General features: G+C 44.2%; 1 protein-coding gene across 4 annotated transcripts in view; it reads right to left on the reverse strand.

Annotated features, from left to right (window-relative positions):
* LMO3 (LIM domain only 3) overlaps positions 1-13,050 on the reverse strand; it is a 211,077-nt gene that overhangs the window by 29,534 nt on the left and 168,493 nt on the right. The window lies entirely within an intron of this gene.

Here is a 13,050-nt window from a genome sequence, read left to right on the forward strand (position 1 = left end):
GGGGACTGCTTAGGGGGCAGGGTGATAGCTACTGCTGCACATGCTCAGTAGGGCATGTTTGAAAGGTCTAGAATTTGAGATCAAAGTTCTGGACCAGGCTCCAGCCGATGTTACCCATGTGTGAGGACTACCATTCTGCTTGTCCTAAGAAACATGGCTTCTTGTGGCTTCATTCTCATGCCAAATGCTGTTGTATTTTTCACTGGACACATACTTTATATAGAATATGGACTACAATAACTATTGGACTGCACAGCAGAATCTCTAAGCCAAATGATTACAATTAAAATCCTCATTAGAACTTAGTGTTTTATTTAAATAGACAATATGATTTTGGTTTATCCCTTTTTGTTCCATTTCTTTAAAAAAAAAAATTTACTGTATTATGCTGCCCAGTGACCAAGACCTAAGGTCAGGCAGAATGAGCCTGTGTCCAGAAGTCCAGTGTGTGGGTGAGGGAGAGCTGCAACTGTGCATGAGAAAGAGGAACCAGCTCTGTAAACAGCAGATACCCCAGGTGCAGGGATAAAAGCAGAAGTTTCCCCAGAGCTGGCAAGTTTGTGGCCTTGAGAAAGAAAGCATATGCTGGGAAAGGAGGACGAGACTTGAAGGCTTTTTTTTTTTTTTTTTTAATACCCTAGTAACTGAAATATTACAAGAGGTTAGATGATGCTTGACAGAAGGGCCAAAGACGGTCTGAGAGCATTAAACTAGTGGCAAAGAAAAAGTATATAAAAGGCTTGGCAATTGTTCAGAGAAGGCGCTCTCAAAGGCAAGCTGACACACTGAGCTACTTGCTGTCTCCTTCCTGATACTCTGTACTATTCAAACAAATATTTCAATAAAGCTTCAATATATTGAGTTGTGGTCTTGACTACTGGTCATAGCAGGGATAAGTCCACATTACAAGGACTTTGGATATGTCTGCTTGCCAAACACAAGAAACCAAAATTCTGAATATATAATTCAGAAGATACACATTTCAAATAAAGCTAACAAGCTACTGTACCAGTTACTTTTTTCTATAAGAGCTTTTGTCCAATTAAAAAGTGCACAACATTCAAAACGAGTTAATGAGGTTAATACACAGTTATGCAGGTGGTTTTGAAAGTTACCCTCACTATGCTACAAATATGCATGTAAAATTACAAAAGTTTCAAACTGGACTAGTAGAAAGTAGAGTTGAGAATTTGTCAAATCAGACTTATGTGTCCCCTCTTACTGGTATGCATAAGATTGTCCTAAAAATGTACATGCATATGATCAAATTTTAAAAATATGCACGTAAGTCCAAATCCCTCTCCAATTCTGCCCCAGAAAAAACCAGCTTCACTCAATCCAAGTAAACTTATGCATAAACATGACACATTCATGCAAGTTTACCCACTTATTGGGCAGTTAATTTTTAAAAGGCCACTTGTGCATGTAACACTTTATGCACAGAAGTCCTTTTGAAAAATTACCCCCAGGAAGTCAACTTGCAGAAATGCTTCTTTGGTAAGTGTCCCTACTAGCAACCTTTGCTGTTACAATCCAATCCAGAATTTACTAGGAGGAAAGTTAAGTGCTTGCTCAAGGTTAGAGTGAGTGTGATCCAGACACCCAGCTCTGTGGCTACTTGTAAAGTTGACAGTAGCTGGAATTAGAATATTTATTTAGCTGTAAAGTTGAGGTATGGAATATAAACTCTTAACTGTTTATGTGTACAGATTTCTGTGCACAAAAGCACTTAAAGGTCTAAGTAGGTCACTAACTTGGAATTCAGGTTTATTTTGTTAAAATATAATGAACGAGGTAAGGAAAGTAGGAGAATGACTGAGGAACAGTCAAAAAGCAATACCAACAGTCAAAAGCAATACCAAGAAGCTAAAGTAGTTGGAAGCCTCTTGTATGTGAAGTCAGTGAAATTATCTTGCCTGATGGATGAAGATTAGCCCATTTCTCACATTAAAGACCTTTTGTCTTGTGTGGGCTAAAATGACAAGACAATAAGTAGGTGCTAATTGCGCGTAACCAACACTAAAAGATGTGTTCACATTATGGCATATAATAATGGAAGGGAGCAGCAGAGATATATGACCCACATTAATGATACTAACAGGAGTTTACTGTAGTGGAGATGTGAAAAGACTTGAGTCAAAATTCTGGAGTGTTCATCTTTCAAGATAGACTCATAAAAGAGGACCATCTCATGGGGCTGAAGATTTGTTGTGAAAGGAAACCTATTCATTCTGGATTAGCCAAGAGCATAGCTAATCCAGCTGTGGTGTTTGGGATCTCTCCCTAACCCCATAATCTCTGCCACTTAATTTGGGTTTAACTCCTATCCCTGGCCCCTTACATATGAGTTTTTGGCCAAAAATGCTGGCACCCTGGCTGAACAAAAATGTAATTGTATTCCACATTCTGAAAATGGTAAAAAAAAAAAAAAAAAAAGTAAAGCCTGTTTGAGGTTTTAAGGACTGTCATTGGCCACTAGCAAATTCTACATCAGTTTTGTTAGAATATGCATGGGCTCATCCCACTTCACTCTGCCATCACTAATGACTTTTCCTATCATCTCTGGGGTACAAACTTACCCCCAAAAGGTAGGTAACCATCTTAGATATAAAGTTAGATTTAAAGTTGATTCAAATCCAAGCTTCTTCTGTATCTTCCTCATATGAAACATTTGAAAGAAGAGATCTTGAAAATGTAGTACCTACCATGATTATTAAATCTTATTGGAATGCCCTTTTTATCAGGGCTGCTCTACTGTAGCACCAAAGCTACAAAATATTGCTGCAAAGCTGTTTGGGTGGGGATAAGAATGATCATGTAGCCTGTTTTGGCTAAACTCCATTGACTTCCTGCAGCATTCATAAAACCATTACATTCTGTTGTATTTAAATGTTCATACAGGAGTCTCTTTATATACCTTCTCACATACACTATTCACTTAAGCTAGATGTGCTTAGCATACTTTCATCCACTATAAGGATTGAAAGCGCTCACTGACCCACAGTTACCTGATTTGGAATGCATTCCCTCTGGAGCTGAGGCAAGAGAAAAAAATCTAAAATTTGAGAAAGGGTTTAAACACACACACACACACACACACACACACAAAAGTCTTTATTTCAAAACAGTTCTGATAGCAACATATGCCTGTAAGTTTAAGGGAAATTATTTTTTTGGTATTTTTGCTACACATTTTCATTTAAGCATTTTTAATGCCATCTGAAATTTTGTTTCTATAATATATTTTACTACATTTCCCTATTTCAGGGTTTCATTATTTATATGCTCATTGGTTGATGCTTTTATTCAAGTCGCCCCATCGTCTGCACGTAGCATGGTTGTAGTGTTTTTAATTTGATATTTTAGATGTTATTGTGTTAGCTATTTAAATATAATATGCAATACATAGCAATCTATTTCTCTGTAGTTTGATATACCACATTCCATGCCATGTATATATATATATATATATATATATATATATATATATATATATATATATATATATATATCTTTCCCTATGTTACTTTAGGCCTGAGGGACTGGGACACATCCATATGTTTTCAAGTAGGACTGAAGCAGAATCTGTCAGCCCCATTATGGGAATCAGTATCGGTGCCAATAAAGTTTTTGTGGATGTAGGGGAGGGGGAACTTTGGGGAGGAAATTATCTGTTTGGATTTCATTATGTATACTTGTTCTTGCATTCAATAAAAATATTTTCCTCTAAAAACATCAGTTGTGTACAATTCAAAATATTAAACTTAATTGAACAGTGTAGGAAGAGTAAGCAGCACACTCATTGGGATAATAGTGTGAACTAAGGGCAAGGAGCCTAACAGTCACCACTCAAGCCTCATTTAAATACGCTTTCAAATACTAATGTAGCTCTGTTCCATGGGAACTAAATGGGGAAACCACCACCACAATATAAAATCTAATCTGTTGAAATAATTCTTGTAGTTTAGGAAGGTACAAAGGATGACTGCTTAACAATTCTCCTGCTCACAAGTTGCAACTTGGGCTGCAGAGATAGCAAAGAGTACTTTTCATTTAAGAGTCAATCAACTCCATAGCTCACAGCAGGATCCTACAGAGGAGACCTGATCCCTCCTACACGAAGGGAGGAAGTAGTAGGGAAAATAGAGCCTCATCTGCCCTGCACAGAAGCACAATTTCTGCCACACTTTGCCAGCAGGACTAAGCACAGTGGGACCATTGTCTCCCTAGCCTAGCACATCTATCTTCCAGGTGGACAATCTGATAACGTTAGTTCATAGCCATACATTTAAACACTTTCATCCTGTTCAGCTTTGTGCATATAGAAAAAGTGCTCTAGAATTAATTTTTCTGGGCACTAAGATTTTAATGTTTATCTATTTAGATTTGACAAACTCCCATAAAAAAAAAAAAAAGAGAAAAAGAAAGCACATCAAACTTTATGAAGACAAAATTTGTTATTGTAGTCCAAGGTGAGCCTTACCTGTTTGACCAAGATTACACATAAAACACTCAGCCCCCCACATTTATACATCTTTTCCCTTAACTGTTCGGGACCTGCTGGTATTCCATTGTGGCTCTCAGGATTTGCACCAAACCAAAAGGAAAGTAAAAAAATATTTTAAAAAACCCTCAAGTTATATAGTATTCAAGATTGGTTAAAATTATTCAAGCATTTGCAGAAAAGTAACACAAGTGCTAATGTTTAAAATGGAGCATACATTTCTATTGATGTATTACTCAGCTTCATAGAAAAGCACTATGGAGAAAGGGGATCATTTCCATGCTTGGTTGTGGTGGTCTCTTGCATCCATAGGAGTAAGAAAATGTTTTTGCCCTTTGAACCTTCTACTATACTGTTCATGTATCAGCTGGATAAAGTCTCACCTAGAGTTGAGAAAGCAATTCTACTTTATACTTCAGGGATTGAGCGACATGTAATTACTTGGAGGATCCTTATAGTCAATTCCAAGTGACCCAGACTGGCCACCAGAGACAGGATGCTGGCTTGAATGTAAGATATAAGAATGTAAGATATGCCATATTGGCATATCATTTATCAATCTTAACTAAAATGAGACATAACATTATTGGAACTCACCAACTGTACCACAAAAGGTACAAACTTAGGCCTGGATTTTCTATCGGTGCACAGCTTACTGAATTCTGCGGTAACAAGGAGCGGGCCTGCGAAAGTCAGCAATGATTGCACCACTGCGGTGTTAATCGCTGCCGGCTTTCGCACCCAATAGCGCCACCATGAAAGGTGGCACTATTGGGTGCGCTACTGGCGGTAATGACGGGTATTACCTTGTTGCTGCTGCATTCACCCTGACTCCTCCTCTGGCAACCTATCACACGCAAAAAGTCCCTTTTCGCGTGCGATAGGCTTACAAAATAACTCCCTTAGATTATAAGCACTCTGGGGATAGGGAAATACCTAGAGTACCTGAATGAAATCTGCTTTGAAGAGCTTAAAAAAGTGCTAACAGCAGAATATAAAAAAAAAAATCTAAAAAAGTCTAAATAAATTAGATTTATGAATTCAACACACTGAATAATTTACACATGGAAGAGAGCAAATGTTGCTTACCTGTAACAGCTGTTCTCACAGGACAGCAGGATGTTAGTCCTCACATATGAGTGACATCTCAGGATGGAGCCCAATCACGGAACACTTGTCAAAGTTCCTAGAACTTTGACTGGCCCCTACTGGGCTTCCCAGCATGGCACTAACCCTGCAGCCAGCAGGGGTCCCCCTTCAGTCTTGTTTAAAAAGCTACAGGAAGTGCCAAAAAATAAAATAAGAAATGCACCGAACCTTACACCGTGGGGCGGCAGGCAGGTTTCGTGAGGACTAACATCCTGCTGTCCTGTGAGAACACCTGTTACAGGTAAGCAACATTTGTTTTCTCACAGGACAAGAAGGATGGTAGTCCTCACATAAGAACATGCCATACTGGGTCAGACCAAGGGTCCATCAAGCCCAGCATCCTGTTTCCAACAGTGGCCAATCCAGGCCATAAGAACCTGGCAAGTACCCAAAAACTAAGTCTAGTCCATGTTACCATTGCTAATGGCAGTGGCTATTCTCTAAGTGAACTTAATAGCAGGGAATGGACTTCTCCTTCAAGAACTTATCCAATCCTTTTTTAAACACAGCTACACTAACTGCACTAACCACATCCGCTGGCAACAAATTCCAGAGTTTAATTGTGCGTTGAGTAAAAAAGAACTATCGCCGATTAGTTTTAAATGTGCCCCATGCTAACTTCATGGAGTGCCCCCTAGTCCTTCTATTATCCGAAAGAGTAAATAACCAATTCACATCTATCCGTTCTAGACCTCTCATGATTTTAAACACCTCTATCATATCCCCACTCAGTCGCCTCTTCTCCAAGCTGAACAGCCCTAACCTCTTTAGTCTTTCCTCATAGGGGAGTTGTTCCATCCCCTTTATCATTTTGGTTGCCCTTCTCTGTACTTTCTCCATCGCAATTATATCTTTTTTGAGATGCGGCGACCAGAATTGTACACAGTATTCAAGGTGCGGTCTTCACCATGGAGCGATACAGAGGCATTATGACATTTTCCGTTTTATTCACCATTCCTTTTCTAATAATTCCCAACATTTGTTTGCTTTTTTGACTGCCGCAGCACACTGTACCGACGATTTCAATGTGTTATCCACTATGACACCTAGATCTCTTTCTTGGGTTGTAGCACCTAATATGGAACCCAACATTGTGTAATTATAGCATGTGTTATTTTTCCCTATATGCATCACCTTGCACTTATCCACATTAAATTTCATCTGCCATTTGGATGCCCAATTTTCCAGTCTCACAAGGTCTTCCTGCAATTTATCACAATCTGCTTGTGATTTAACTACTCTGAACAATTTTGTGTCATCTGCAAATTTGATTATCTCACTCATCGTATTTCTTTCCAGATCATTTATAAATATATTGAAAAGTAAGGGTCCCAATTCAGATCCCTGAGGCACTCCACTGCCCACTCCCTTCCACTGAGAAAACTGCCCATTTAATCCTACTCTCTGTTTCCTGTCTTTTAGCCAGTTTGCAATCCACGAAAGGACATCGCCACCTATCCCATGGCTTTTTACATTTCCTAGAAGCCTCTCATGAGGAACTTTGTCAAACGCCTTCTGAAAATCCAAGTATACTATATCTACCGGTTCACCTTTATCCACATGTTTATTAACTCCTTCAAAAAAGTGAAGCAGATTTGTGAGGCAAGACTTGCCCTGGGTAAAGCCATGCTGACTTTGTTCCATTAAACCATGCCTTTCTATATGTGCTGTGATTTTAATGTTTAGAACACTTTCCACTATTTTCCATGGCACTGAAGTCAGGCTAACTGGTCTGTAGTTTCCCATATCGCCCCTGGAGCCTTTAAATATTGGGTTACACTGGCCACCCTCCAGTCTTCAGGTGCAATAGATGATCGCCCCTGGAGCCCTTTTGAAATATTGGGGTTACATTTGCTATCCTCCAGTCTTCAGATACAATGGATGATTTTAATGATAGGTTACAAATTTTTACTAATAGGTCTGAAATTTCATTTTTTAGTTCCTTCAGAACTCTGGGGTGTATACCATCTGGTCCAGGTGATTTACTACTCTTCAGTTTATCAATCAGGCCTACGGGCTTCTTCCGAATTCAAGCCATCCGCCGCTGGTAGCGAGATGGTCTGGTTAAGGTGGAAGTGTGAGACCACTTTGGGGAGGAAGGAGGGAACCGTGCATAGTTGGATGGATCCCGGGATGAACCTGAGGAACGGTTCACAGCAGAACAGTGCTGCTTGTTCCGAGATGCGGCGGGCTGAACAAACTGCCAGCAAAAACACCGTCTTTAAGGTTAACAGGCGGAGGGACAGGCCTCGGAGGGGTCTGAAGACTGTTCCTGCTAGGAAATCCAAAACGAGATTGAGGTTCCACAGAGCTACTGGCCACTTTAGTGGTGGTCGAAAGTGTTTGACTCCTTTCAGGAAGCGTGACACGTCCGGGTGAGAAGCTATGCTGTTGCCCTCGATCTTGGAGCCGTAGCATGACAATGCGGCCACCTGTACCTTGATGGAGTTGAGGGACAGTCCCTTCTGTAGTCCATTCTGTAAGAATTCCAGGATCACGGGAACTTTAAATGAGCGTGGCTTGATGTTGTGCTCTTCGCACCAGGCTTCAAATACTCTCAAAATCCTTATGTACGTTAACGATGTGGAGAACTTGCGTGCTCGGAGGAGGGTGTCGATTACAGCCCCCGAGTATCTGCTCTCTCTCAGACGGGCCCTCTCAATGGCCAGACCGTAAGAGAGAATTGAGCTGGGTTCTCATGGAGGATCGGACCTTGTTGTAGCAGGTCCCTGTGTGGAGGCAGGGGTAGGGGGTTCCCTGCCAGCAGTCTTCTCATGTCTGTGTACCACGGTCTTCTTAGCCAATCTGGAGCCACCAGAAGAACTAGCCCCCTGTGTAGCTGTATCTTGGGAATGACTGCACCCAATAGGGGCCACGGCAGGAAGGTGTATAGTAGGGTCCCTGGTGGCCAGGTCTGTACCAGGGCATTGATCCCTTGGGACTGCGGTTCCCGCCTGCGGCTGAAGTATCTGGTTACTTGAGCGTTGGATCTGTTTTCCAGAATGTCCATGTCCGGTGTCCCCCACCAATTCACTATCATTTGGAAGGCTGCGGATGACAGCCTCCATTCTCCTGGGTCTAGACTTCCCCTGCTGAGGTAGTCCGCCGTGATGTTGTCTTTCCTGGCGATGTGGACGGCGGAGATCTCCTGGAGATTTGCTTCCACCCACACCATCAAGGGGTCTATTTCTAGGGACACCGGTTGGCTTCTGGTTCCCCCCTGTCTATTGATGTAGGCCACTGTTGTGGCGTTGTCAGACATTACTCTGACCGCTTTGTCTCGAAGTCTGTGAGTGAACTGCAGACAGGCTAATCTGACTGCCCGCGCTTCTAGGCAGTTGATGTTCCATCCCGCCTCTTCTGCGTTCCACTGCCCTTGGGGGGTTAACTCCTTGCAGTGTGCTCCCCATCCTCGTAGACTGCATCTGTGGTGAGTAGGGTCCAGGTTGGGGAGGATAGTCTTGACCCCCAGCTCATGTGGCTGGCCTGCAGCCACCACCGTAGCTGGGTCCAGACTCTGCCCGGGAGTGATAGATGTATGGTGTAGTTCTGGGACCGTGGGCTTCACCGTGATAGCAGTGAGTGCTGCAGGGGCCTCATGTGCGCTCGCACCCATGGCACAACTTCCAGTGTGGATGCCATCAGCCCGAGGACTTGCAGGTAATCCCATGCTGTGGGATGAAGATCGTTCAGCAAGATTTGCAGCCGGTTCCACAGTTTTGATTTCCTTGTGGGGGTCAGGCTGACCTTGTCGTCTTTGGTGTCGAATCTGACCCCTAGGTATTCCAACAACTGTGAGGGCTGTAGGAAACTTGTTTGTATTGACCACCCATCCTAGGCTCTCCAGTAATTTTTGACTCTGCTGGTTGCTTGGTGGCTTTCCTCCGGTGACTTTGCCCTGATCAGCCAATCATCTAGGTAAGGGTGAACGAGGATTCCTTCCTTCCTCAGTGTTGCTGCCACCACTATTACCTTGGTGAACGTCCAGGGTGCTGTGGCTAACCCGAAGGGTAGTGCCCGGAACTGGTAGTGACGGTCCAGGACTTTGAAGCGTAGGTAGCGCTGGTTTTCCTGATGAATTGGGATGTATAGGTAGGCCTCCGAAAGATCCAGGGATGTGAGAAACTCTCCCGGTTGTATCGCCCTTATTATGGATCGTAGGGTTTCCATGCAGAAGCGGGGAATCCTCAGGTGGCGGTTGACAGACTTTAGGTCCAGGTTGGGCCTGAATGTCCCCTCTTTCTTGGGGACGATAAAATAGATGGAATAATGTCCAGTATTTATTTCTTGTGGAGGCACTGGGGTTATGGCCTCGAGGGCCAGAAGTCTGGACAGTGTGGCTTCCACTGCCACCCTCTTGAAAGGGTCATGGCAGGGAGACTCCATGAACTTGTCTGGAGGGGTTTGTAGAAAATCCAGGTAGTACCCCTCCCGAATGATGGCTAGGACCCACTTGTCCGAAGTTCTCTCGACCCATCTGCGGTAGATTAGGGCTAACCTGCCCCCTATGGCTTCTTCCCTTGGACGGGTCGGATGTGGCTGGGGCCTGTACCCGAGCTGGTTCCCCTCTTGTGCTTGTTCCGAAAGGACAGGTTCCTGCCTGTAGGGCGGGGCGCTTGATAGTTGCTCCTGTAAGGATTGAAGCGCCGTGAACTTCTGCCCCTGGAGGAACTGGGGAAGGATTGCTGTTTCTCTTCGTCTTATCCTCCGGCAGGCACGGCAATGGGGACTCGCCCCATTTGCCGGACAGTTTCTCTAGTTCGCTGCCGAACAGGAGGGATCCTCTGAAGGACATCCTTGTGAGGCGCGTTTTGGAAGATGCACCGGCCGACCAGCTTCGGAGCCAGAGTTGCCTCCTGGCCGCCACTGCAGATGACACCCCTCTGGCTGCTGTGCGCACTAGGTCAGAGACAGTGTCCGCGAGGAATGATACTGTTGGTTCCATGACTTCTCCCGGGGTGTTCCTGGTTTGGGATAAGCAGGCACGTGTCACCACAGTGCAGCAGGCCGCAATTTGTAGAGACATAGCGGCTACGTCAAATGATTGAGGATGGATTCAAGATGCTGGTCATGTGCATCCTTGAGCGCTGCTCCTCCCTCCACCGGGATAGTGGTGCGTTTAGGGACTGCGCAGATCATGGCATCAACTCTTGGGCATGCAAGAAGATCTTTGGTTGCCGGGTCCAGGGGGTACATGGTTGCCAAAGCCCATCCCCCTTTGAATGTGGACTCCAGAGCATTCCATTCCAGGTCAATTAACTGTTGTGTAGCTTGTAACAGGGGGAAATGGCTAGAAATCTGGCGAAGACCCTCCAGCAGGGGGTTCGGTTTAGGTTCCCCCGAAGTACCTGGGCCCGGGATAGCGAGCTCCATCAGACAATGGGTGACCAGGTCCGGTAGCTCGTCCTTTGTGAAGAAGCGTCTCATGGTTCGGTGAGGATCTGTCCCCAGGGGGGGAGCTCCCCCTCTTCTAGGGGCCCGGCTTCCTCTTCAGAGATGTCTGATTATTATGAGCCATATGGATCATAATTATGATCCATAATACAATATGATAATACATATGATCCATAATACAATTCTTCCCCTTTCATATCCAAGTTATTTTTCCATGTTTTTTGTAACTTTCTCACATCCAAAATATTGTTATAATATTTGTTAAGTTTCATACTATATTTGTTCTTGTATTGGGAAATGTTCTTTACTTTGTTACTCTCTGCCTTTACTCACATTGTTAATTGTAAACCGGGTTGATGTGATTCCTATCATGAAACTCGGTATAATAAAAATAACAAATAAATATAAATAAATAAATAAATGTCTGTGTCCCCATAGGTGGGGTTTCTGGGTAGTGGAAGCCTGTGCCTAGGTCTTGAAGGGCCTGGGGCACAAGGGTCCTCCGGTGGAGCATGTAGCTGATCAGCCAGAGGTTCAGTTTGCATTTGAACAAAGGCGTGAATCCCTTTGAAGAACTCCACCCATGAGATCGATGCTGGATCCAGGCTGAGGGGTGCTCAATGCACAGAGTGTCGGCCTCCTCGCTTTGTGTGGCTCTGATGTGGCATGCTGGGCAGAGGCCTTGAGCCTTTAACCCTGATTCTGGTGGCACCATGGTTGTCGGCGCGTAAACTCTTATGCGCTCCGGTGCACCTAAGATGTGTGTGAGTTGTGCGCGCAGCTGTGCGTCCAGCTGTCGATATGCGCACAGCTCGGTAGGCGTGCAGGGTGTGTATATTCTTGTGTGCCCGGCCCTTGTGCGTGCAACTTATGTGCTTAAATATGTGCGTGTAATTCTATGCGCCCATGTGCTTTGTGCGCCTAGCCCGGTTTTGTGCGCTCGGGCCGAACTGCAAACGGTGCAGCGAATGGGCCACGATGGTGACTGAGCACGCGGGCAATATGGCGACCCCCCTCAGAGGGTCTCCACGTGAGTAGACCCTTGGAAATAGCCGGGGCCTGGCCCTGCTAGGGCGGATCAACCTGGTGGCACTGGTCCCGGCCGGTGACCTGTGCTCCTCCTCAATCCTTGGAGACCGGATTCAAGCAGAAGATTTCTGCCTTACCTTGTCTTCAGCACTTCCTGTTTCGTCCCAGGCGGTCTCCGGCTGCGGGGGGAGAGAGCAAATACCTTCACCACCACGCTCGAGGGTGCACCCGCTGCCGAGGATCGGTGGACTAGGTCCTCGCCGCAATTCAGCCGCCGGACTGAGGCTCACCTCCAAGGGACCACGGAAATCACCTCTGGAATCTCAACTGGGGGAGGGACCAGAGGGTATCACCGCTTGTCTTCAGGTAGGTTTCTCCTTTAAATTTTGATTTTCTTCTTTGAATTTGGTTCAAATGCTATGAGAGTGTGCAGATAGTTCCTAACTGCTATGGAGACGGAAAATACTGAAGAGTTGCACTTCCTGCAGGGGTATATGTACTAGGGGCCGACATCAGATTGAAATCTGATCCGTCTCCAATTGCTATAGCAGGATTACACTATACCACCCATTGGTCCCGAGTCCATCTGCTACATGCTAGGAAATTCTTGTTTTCTTGGCCAATGTATTTTAAAGCCTATACTCCCAATCATACCTTATGGTTTGCAGGTGGCCATTTAGAGGTTCCATCAGCAAAAATAGCACATCGTCATGAACAAGACAGCGGGCAATATCTATTGATGTTATGCTTTGGCATGCCTTAGTAAATGAGATTCAAGCAATTTCTGATTACAAGTTAGTTTGAAATGCTTCCATAAATAAAGCCTTACAATGTGCAAAGGTATAGTGTGAGGTGCTATTTTAGATTAATATAAAATAAAACAAGATACTTAATGTCAATGTTTTAACTGTAATCCACCCAGCATGATACTGTCACTATGGGTGGAATATAAATTTAATACACAGAAAAAAGGC

The sequence above is a fragment of the Rhinatrema bivittatum genome, chromosome 4, assembly GCF_901001135.1.
Source record: "Rhinatrema bivittatum chromosome 4, aRhiBiv1.1, whole genome shotgun sequence".
In the NCBI taxonomy this organism is placed as follows: domain Eukaryota; kingdom Metazoa; phylum Chordata; class Amphibia; order Gymnophiona; family Rhinatrematidae; genus Rhinatrema; species Rhinatrema bivittatum.